Raw genomic sequence first — 10,733 nt, forward strand, 5'->3', positions numbered from 1 at the left:
CATGAGTTCAATGATTTGGACCCAAACCTATGGAACGCCACAGCTGTCTTATGTGGAACTCTGATATTACTTTATGTTGTTTTATTGTTACTTGATGATATTTTGTCTTTACTTAATATGGTTTTGATATTACGTAATGATGTTTTGATATAACTCAATATGGAATAGCCATTACTTAATGATATTTCGATATGGTTTCGTATTGACTTGATATAGTTTTGTCATTACTCAATATGGTTTTGTCATTACTCGATGTGGTTTCACCATTATTTATTGTGGTTGTGTCATTAGTCAATGTGGTTTTAACATTACTTGATGTGAATGTGACTTAACGTTATGTAGTTGTTTCATTATATGATGTGGTTTTGTTATTTTGTAATGATGATTTGCCTATTCTTTATATGGTTTTAACATTACGTAATGATGTTTCAAAATTTGACGATTTTACACTACATGATGTGTTTGTTTCATTATTTGATGTGGTCCTGTCATTCTTTGATGTGGTTATCCCATTACTTGATGAGGTTAAATCACGTGACCAATTCGGAAAAAACCTGTTCTTTTTTTAGATAGATTTCCATGTTATATGTGCCTTGGATGAGTGTGGCCATCCATTGAATTAGAGTTCAAATTAAAGTTAGGGTTACTGTTTGAGTAGAACTTTGAGTTAGTTGCCGATTCCGAATTCAAGTCATTATTAGAATTAAAGTTTTAGTTAGCATTGAGTTTCGAGTTGGACTTCAAGTTTGAGTCACATTTAAAGGTAGAGTTCTAGTTACACCATTAAATTTGAGTGACTTTTTGAGTTTGAGTAAGATTCGAATTTAAGTCTCATTTAGATTAATTAAGATTTTGAGTTGAAATTCGTGCTATCTTATATGAGTTCGTAATTAAATTTTCTATCGCGGATCAAGGACTTTTGCTCGGGATTCCGAAAAGAGGGCTCCGGGGTATGCGTACAAAAGATAAACAATGTTACAGTATACAAAACGCAACATAGAAGTTGAAATAAAGTTAGATGTGGTGTGATTGACACTGAGACAACTATCCACCAGAGTTTAAATGCAGTGGATGTAAGAAATCATATATAGGCAACCGTACAGCCTTCAACACACCATATAGTCAGCTATAAAAGGCCACCATGCACCAACTTCCTAGCATTCAAATTGTAGGAGGGGTTATCTGGAAACGCTCTTCTTATGCAAGTAAATTTCCCAAAAAATTACCAAGTTCAACTATCTCCCAAAAGAGCAAATATTAATAAACATTAAACCCTGACCACATGCACACCTTCAATATATGTACAAACCGACAGTTAAGAGAAAACTTCCTAGGATTCAAACTGTAGGAGGAGTTATGCGGAATAACTATATACCCATAATGGGACGGACAGACGGACGGACGGACGGACAGAGGTAAAACAATATGCCCCCCCCCCCTAACCCAGCTTTCAGTTGCGGTGGCATACAAAACAGTTTCATTTGGCTGACTCAATAGATCGGTATGACTGGGTAATATAAATCCATCGGGGTGATCTCGGATGCTCCAGAAAGGCACCCGTCGTGTTATTCGAGAAAGTACAAACCCAGTGATTTGGTTTTATTTGGTAGTTCACATTCAAGAAAAAGATGACGGTATTATGGTTACGACCACTGGAACATGTCCGTCGTCACATGTGAAACAGATATTCCAAAAAGTTTATTTTTCAATTAGTGCGAGGTAGATCAGGGAATTCAATTGATTACAAATAAAAGATTGATATTTGTATAAGTTCAAATGATCATTTACGCTAAAAATAAATCGGAGAATTCTTATTTTATAGTATTGATGCTTTGTCGCTAAGTCCGAGCCCCCTCCACCCGTTTCCCTGTAACTTAAGTGTGAGTTGATTTGAAGTGCTTCATTTGTTAACATTAAAGTTCAAGTCGTTTGATTTGTGTCGAGCCTGCGACATCAATGTAGCGGCAGTGAGACCCAACAAACCTATATTTCGTCGTCGATAGTGGCGTCGGCGTCTCTATCTCCATTTTTTTAATTTCTATTGAGTTTAACCTTTCATTATACATGTTACTAAACACGTATGCCATTATAATTTTGTACTTTTAGAATATCATACTGTATTTGTTTACCTCAACTATTGTATCTGTATTTATATTGTATGTTTCTCTGTAAACTTTTAATTACTTTTTAGAGAATAAAGTATCTATCCATCTATCTATCTAACTATCTATATCTATCTATAGATCGTTAGGTTTCTAGTTTTTTACATTCTTCATTTCGGGACCTTTTATAGCTTACTATAGGGTATGGGTTTTGCTTATTGTTGAAAACCATACAGTTTTATTTTAGTTAAATAAAACCGAATTAAACTGTATTGACATGATAAATTTGTAAACCTCCATGAAGTGTTTTAAAACTTGTATAGGAGTATAGGAGTAATTGAGAACTTAGGATAAAAACAACAAGACAAAGTGGTTTGGGGATACCCCAATTATGTAAGAAATACTGTAAAGTTTTTAATACTTTTTTTCTTATTATTGTCTGCCGGTTACCTTTTTCATACTAAATAACTCTGAACAACCACTCGAACTTTAATTTGAACTTTAACCCAATGGGTAGCGATACCAATCCAAAGCACATTAAACAAATGATATATTGAAATCTGTTTAAAAATAGAACATATTTTTTTCCGAATTGGTCACGTGGTTTTACCTCATCAAGTAATGGGATAACCACATCAAAGAATGACAGGACCACATCAAATAATGAAACAAACACATCATGTAGTGTAAAATCGTCAAATTTTGAAATATCATTACGTAATGTTAAAACCATATAAAGAATAGGCAAATCATCATTACGAAATAAGAAAACCACATCAGTAATGAAACAACTACATAACGTTAAGTCACATTCACATCAAGTAATGTTAAAACCACATTGACTAATGACACAACCACATTAAATAATGGTGAAACCACATCGAGTAATGACAAAGCTATATCAAGTCAATACGAAACCATATCGTGTAATATCGAAATATCATTAAGTAATAACTATTCCATATTGAGTTATATCAGAACATCATTACGTAATGTCAAAACCATATTAAGTAAAGATAAAATATCATCACGTAATAATAAAACAACATAAAGTAATATCAGAGTTCCACATAAGACAGCTGTGGCGTTCCATACAAACCGTACAACGCGGACTTGTTCACCTGTATCACTTGGGTGTTTTTGATAAAGCATGTAGCCTATACCCGTCACTGAACTGTCTACTGCTAGGAAAAATTGTAAATCTAGGAAATGCCAAAACTGCGGATGTTAACAATAAATGTTTGATTTTTGTAAATAATGTTTCCTGTTCCTGTGACCACACATATTTAGCAGATTTCTTTAATAATCGAGTAAGCGGTTCGGCTGCTGAGCTGTATTTTGGAATAAATTTCCGAAACCAATTAAACATACCTAACGCACGACGTAGCTGTTTAACATTCTGCGGAGGAGGAAATTCATTCAAAGCCTTGATACGGTCAGGAGGTGGTCGGATGCCTTCTTTTGAAATATGGTGTCATAAAAATATTGCTGATGAATTTGCAAAAGTATATTTCTGCGGATTAAGTTTTAGCCCTGCATTACGGAAGCGATCAAAAACTTCTTGCAGATCAGACATATGTTGTTCGAAAATTTCGGAGCAAATGAAAACGTCGTCAAGATAACATTGGCAGGATTTAAATGTCAAACCTCGTAATATCTTGTCCTTTAAAAACTGAAATGAGTTGGGAGCTGTGTGTATACCCATTGGTATTCGCAAAAACTTGTAAGTCCCGAAACATGTATTAAAAGCGGTATACTTTGAACTATTTGATGACAACTTCATTTGAAAAAATCCACTACTCATGTCTATTGACGCTATATAATTTGGAATTCGTTCCGTAAAAGATTCTGTTAGCTGTTGTATATCCGGAATAAATGATTTAAGAGGCTTCGTTTGGGTATTTAAATAACGAAAGTCGACACAAAATCTAAACTGTCTTAAACTAGTAGTTTTTTTACTTGTTTGTTCAGAAGAAGGTTTCAAACGTTTTGCCACTAAAACACCTGGGCTCATAATCGGCACCTCTTCAGTTGCGTTGAGTTCACAAATAACACCTTGTCGAAGAAGCTCATGAAGATGGTGTCTTAATACCTCCTTTTTGTGAGGGGTTAATCTTTACGGTTTTTATGTAAAGGTCGCATATCTTAAGTATGATATGGTGTTGAGCAATATCAATGCAGCCAAGATTCGGTCTATCCGTTGTAACAAATACTTCCTTATTGTCACATAATAAATGATTTAATGCAATCTTTTAATCATCCTTTAGATTCGGATTAATTTCAAAATTTTCTAAAAATTCGCAATTTATGCTGTCACCTTGATCAATTGGACATTGTTTCACTAAATTAATATTTTGTACAACAGGAACATTGTCCGTGCAATTAACATGTCGGACCTGGTACTTTTTGGTCAATTGACTAAATTTGGCAATGATTTTACATTTCAGAATAACAACAGAATTACTGCCGGGATTCAAAATTTTAACGGGTACGGTTCTGTCTCGTGATACTGTAACTACGGCTTTACTAGAAATTAAACCATGTGATAATATATGAGTACTACTTTCACACATTCCTTGATAACCAAAGTGAATATTTCTCGGTAGTCTACCCCATATTATAATTTCGCTGTGTGGATCCAGCCGACCGTACAAGGGCTTTATAGCCAGTCAATGTCGTTAAAAACCCACATAAGTAAGTGTGGATCTAGAGTAACGCGTTTTCGACACCTTATGTTTGCATGTTTTTGAACAACTTATGCTAATTCGGACTCTCCAAAATCAATAGTAATTTGATTGTCTTCTAAATACGATGTACCCAAAAAAATAAATGGATGGGACGTTTGCTCCAATATATACACTTGTAAACAACGTTTATCACCCTTATAGTACATTTTTACTGTAGCAGTACCTTTTACCTGCACATTTTGTTCATTAGCCAACTTTATATTGTCACCATTATTTACATCAATCCTCGATTTACACGCTTGTGGAATAGAATTGTATAAACTTGTGGACATAATATTGATGGAACTTCCCGAATCAAGGAGTGCTGCAACTTGTACAGAATGAAATTTAACATTTAAATAGATAAACTTAGAGTCTGTTTGCGCAATTGAAAAAATTTCGTTGTCAGAGTAAAACTCGGATGTATCATTGTCACTATAACTACTATTCTCAAAAAAAGCTAGGTACATTCTTAGTACTAGTCAAAGTATTTACAATCCCTGAATGACGAAAAGGAGCAGGCTCTCGATATTTGGCACCGTTTACATTTCTGAGGGGCCGTGTCTGGTGTCCCCCAGGAAATTCGGGTTTCCCTGTTGAGCGAATTGATTGAGATAACATTCAGATGCTGTATGGTTGGGTTTAGAACATATCTGACAAATAACACGATTCCTAGTATAGTTATCAGTTTTTGCTTTGAATTTTATGCATTGACCTGCACCATGTCCTGACTGATTACATAGCTGACAAGAAATTTCAGCCGATATCGTTCCACTTCCATTCCAATTGCAATACATTTTAGCGTGTCCGGTACAACGACAATTAAAATAACCTGATGACTGTCGTTGGTCACTCCGTTGAAATGTCTTATCAGGGGTGAGTCTCTTCATCATACTGGTCAACTCGGAAATTTGTGATTTCATTTCTGATATTTCATCGGAATGTGGAGCATTTCGGAATGAGTGACCTTTTCCAACAGCGGCGCACTGTTCATGAATTCGATATTTATAGGCCTCGCCTACTTTGGCAAATGATAAAGCTTCTGATTGAGTTTAAGGATGACTAGTCCTAACATAAAACGCTAGTTTCTCAGGTAGACCATTTATAAAACGAAACATAATTTCATGTTCAGGTTTAGATAATATTTGTCCCTTTTCTTGAACTTGACAAGAAAAATATTCGATTTCATGTGTGAGACCCAAATGATATTATGAAAAGTTTCACTCTCTACAAGTACAGAGGGATGCTGCCAACTAATCTGGACATATTTGTTTGTAAATAGTCTTTTTACAGTGGTTCATGAACGATCCGGACTAAGACCGTTAAACCAAGTGAGGGCAGCTCCCTCAAAATGAAGATGAAAAGCAGCAACTTTCTTTTCATTTAAAATGTCGAGTTCATGAAGCTTACAGAATGACTCAAATTCTCGTAGAAATTTTGTTCCATTGTCTTTAGGACAACCCGCAAATTTTCGGCCTGTACCCAATTTTTCCATTACTGCAATGTTCCTGTATTTTGAACTTGAATTTATAATTGAGGGGGTACTTGTGCTAAATGTTACTTTCTTCAAAATTTCGGAATTGAATTTAATATTTTGTCTAGCGAAAACTAATTGTTCATCGATATCAGCATGTGTTAATAAAGTTTTTGTGAAGTATGGCTGAATGGGGTCTATTACAGGTGTTTCCGGAATTAGTACCACTAAATATTTTTCGGCAAAACTGGAGTCAGAATCGGACCTTGTAATTGGTGAATATGTTTCGCCCAAACAATTTTTTGCTGAGGAAAGTGTCACTTAAAACGGATTTTTGTGAAATGTTGTTAAATGACAGAAATGTTGGATTGAGGTTAAGAAGTTTCATCGTCACTGCCACTTTGATCTGATCTTAAATTCATGCAATCCAACATAGTAAGTTCAGAGTAAAACGCAAAGACATAAATAAATTGTTTTTCTTGTTTACCGTGGTCATGCCCGAAAACGAGGTGCCATGTGCTGATGCTGGGTGTCAAATTTCTAGAATGTTATTTTGAATGTTTATGTAGGAAAATCTTACTTCGTGTTCATACACTATTATAACGATGATGTATTAAAGTAATTATGGTTCCTCCACCATCTAGGGAAGCTTGCTCATTTTTCTTGGTAGGCTGAAGCACATACAAAAACAAACGTTTCTCATCAAACTTCTATTCTAATTCTCAAATTTTAATTACAAAACAATATCCGGAACATAATATATAAGAAACTATGCAAAGAACAATAACTCTATGAAAACTCAATGACTATGGCAATCTACATTTTAACACTTGGGACTATATTTGTAGACAACGAAAACCAAAGGACGATAACTGTGTCCTCGGCCCATAAAACCCGAACAATATCAATTAATTTATCCTCAAAATGTACTTTTACTTGCAATAAAAAGTATTTCTGTGAAGTTTCTGTAAGTGTAAAGATGGATAGATTTTATGAATGCATTCCCTGAGATTTTGCATTCTTTTGTGTTTTATAAGGTTTTTCTTTATTTTGGAATAACATTTGATTAAAACATTCTATGGGAATATCTGACTATTATTACAAAAAACATGGTATGTTGAATATAATATTCTTTAACACAAATTACATACTTACCGTACATATTTATTTCAAGCTTCGTTTTCATGACTTACCAGAAAAGAAGTCTGTTTGTTTACATTCTACATGATATTTACGCGGGAAAACCTAGTCACAAAAAAAGTTCCCGATAATTTCACTTAAAGAAGACAAACCTGACCAGACAGTATGCCTACTAGTCTGTGCAACCACCACACCAGATCCAAACAATAACGTGAAGCATTTCGAAAGACAAAAGGAACACAATATGATAAACAGAACTTTTACAATTTTTCATTGCTTCAGTAAAGTGCATGTGGAGTTCGAATAGAATTATCTCTCTTTGGGCAGTATTTAATATATTTAATTCCATTTGAAATTTGGGGTTTCCCGTTTGCTATTTGTATGACTGATATGGGTCATTATAAAAAAAACATGCAGATATATGTTGTTTGGTCTTTTTAAGTCACAGACATGAAAATATATCAAAATAACACTTGTATATGTTATATATGAATGTTTTGTGATACACTTTATACAGTTTACAGTATGAAATGTTATAAAAACATCCTTAATGTGTTCTGAAACCCTTGGATATAGCCAGAATTAACTGTTAAAAATTAAATTAAACTAGAAAAGGGAGTATTTGAATATTTCTAGAAGATTACTAGTTTGAAACAAAATGTTTGTCTGCATTATATCTGTTATACCTGTCACAATGATACATGTCTTGTTTTGGTGGTAAATTATCAAGTTTTGTTAATGAAATGTAACGTTTATTGTTGAATTTAGTATGCAGATATGTAAGGGCCTCAATACTCTGTTTCATATTTTTACTCTTTTAGCTTCCGGGTTCCTCGACACATTTTAGAAATTTAAAAAAAAAAATCTGTATTTCAGTAATAAATGTTTAAATCCAACAATGTTTTAAATCTTTTGACAAGGATGGCACATGTCTCTTGATATTGGCCTCGGATGCCTCCATAATGTACTCCTTTACAGCTTTTTACTACACCAATTTGATGTACAACTTGATTTTTTTATTCACCGATAATGTCATAAAATTTTCGGCACTTTTGATTGGTTCGAATTTTCTAGCTTACAGTTCATCTGAACCAAAATGACTCTACGAAGAAAATATACACAGCGTTGTCTACAAACACCTTATGTGTATTGTATTGCATGATATATAATGCCCACTACCGGACAATAATTAAGTTTCTGTGGCTCGATTTACGGACGATAGATCTCCAATAGTGTTCCTTAAATTCCGAGAATGTTTGAATGTACTAGAGTAGTTACTTGAAGAAGAAAAAACCCAATTCCTGCCCCTAAACTTAATGTAAATTAAATGCCCATTTTGGTATTCATTTTGATAAATACCAAATATTAATCCAATCAATATGATTTTGGTTCTGTGGCCAATATTTCTGTAAAAAATAAATCGCTAGTAAAAGTACAAGATGCATGTGCCAGTATTATACTACCACAGTACGAAAGATTAACACTTGAATCTGAATCATCGCACCTCTCAATTAACAGTTTTTATACATGAAAGCAAGCTATTCTTCTTAAATGTGAAAATGTATTTCGTTTTATTATTACTTTGCTATTTATAATCTTTTTTTTAAAGACAATCCGGTACATGCTTAATTATTTCTACGAAAACCTCATGATTCACCATCGCTGTGACAGAGGATTACTTAGTTATTATTGTTTTCATTATATACCATTGTATTCATAAAGGTTTTTGGAATACAATTATTATCATTAAAATCCTGCACCAAATGTAGGTGTAAGAGAACTTGCTAGTAATCATTTCGTATTCACCTATTTTGCCAGGAATTTGAATCCCAGCTTGTCGATTAGAGTTACCTTTGCTCAATTTCATTGTATTTTATATCTACGGAAAACAAGTTCAACAAGTCTGGTTAACTTTGTCTTTTAAGTAAGAGATGGAGTTTCGTCTTCTCAACACTCAACGCAGAAAACACAGCAACACGAACTTCAGAAAAAAAACTTCTCAATTATCGACACTTTTCTTGTTGCTCATTTCATGTGATACTACAATGATCAGTTACATTTCATAAAAGAAATAAACGAGAAAAGGAGGGCGTTATTTTGCTACGACATGCGGAATATATTCTTTCCTAGTAAATTGTGGCACATATAAGGTCCGAAATACAATTATCGTCCTTTAACTTTCGTTGCCTGCAAATATAGTCACTATTATGGACAATGTATAATTTGCAAATTTGTTTCTTTATATTTTATTCATGAAATATTTAGTAGGTGACGAAATTACATGTTAAAAAAATGTTGATGACGAATATTTGTACTGTAGTGATTTGGTCCAGTTAAAAAGGTCAAACGATAGTATTCTGAAGTTAGAGTTAGAGATGGTAGACTTTTCTATAATCTTGATATAATTTGACCCAAAAGTAGTACACCACACTGGAAACATCTTTTTGTGCTTAAGCAGGTGCAATTTTTTTAATTTGAATTTATTGTCTAAAAGAAATTCACAACGAAATAACTTAACAAACGGTCAAGCAACTCATGATAGCGTCCGTAACAATTTCACAAAGACTTCTTAAACTTCACCATTCAGAACAGAACCATTGATTAGATGGCTTCCTTTTAGGCAACAACCTGATTAGTAAAAAAAAAAGACAGGTTGCAAGATTTATTCAACGGGTAGAGAGCTTGGAAATTAACAAACACAAGGTACCAGATTTAAAATTTCAATGCAAAGCGAATGTAAGTGAATATTAATAAATCCACATAGGCAAATTAACTAATGTCTTTACTTCCTAGTATCTTCGAGGGTCTTCCTAAATGAGGATCATTTATCAAGTAAACATGTTACATGACGGCTTTTTTCTAATGATTTATTGCAATATATATTGTTATTCAATAGTTTATAAAAAGGCACTATATTTTTTTTTAAGCCACAACTAATTGTTAAACACTGAGACATTCGAGCAAGTACGTGTTACTTTTCGCAATTACCTATTGTAGAAGATATCACCTCTAAAAGTTCAAGATGAAATATCACTCCAATATATTTTTCCATATTAATGATTCGGAAATAAACAAACTCTCGGTCACACTTTTATGATCATTAGCAGCAGTCTTCTTAATATTATTCCAATAAGTATTTTTGCACAGTCACCTGAACTAAGCAGTCCATATATATTGCCAAACATATTTTGATACCTCGTAAAATAATGCTACTCGCAATATTTATCAATGAAAAGTCCTGTCGTATATTTAATCTATACTGAATCACCCTGACATGAATGCCAAAAAATA

This window comes from Mytilus californianus, unplaced genomic scaffold, assembly GCF_021869535.1.
Source record: "Mytilus californianus isolate M0D057914Y unplaced genomic scaffold, xbMytCali1.0.p SCAF_6, whole genome shotgun sequence".
NCBI classification, from domain to species: Eukaryota; Metazoa; Mollusca; class Bivalvia; order Mytilida; family Mytilidae; genus Mytilus; species Mytilus californianus.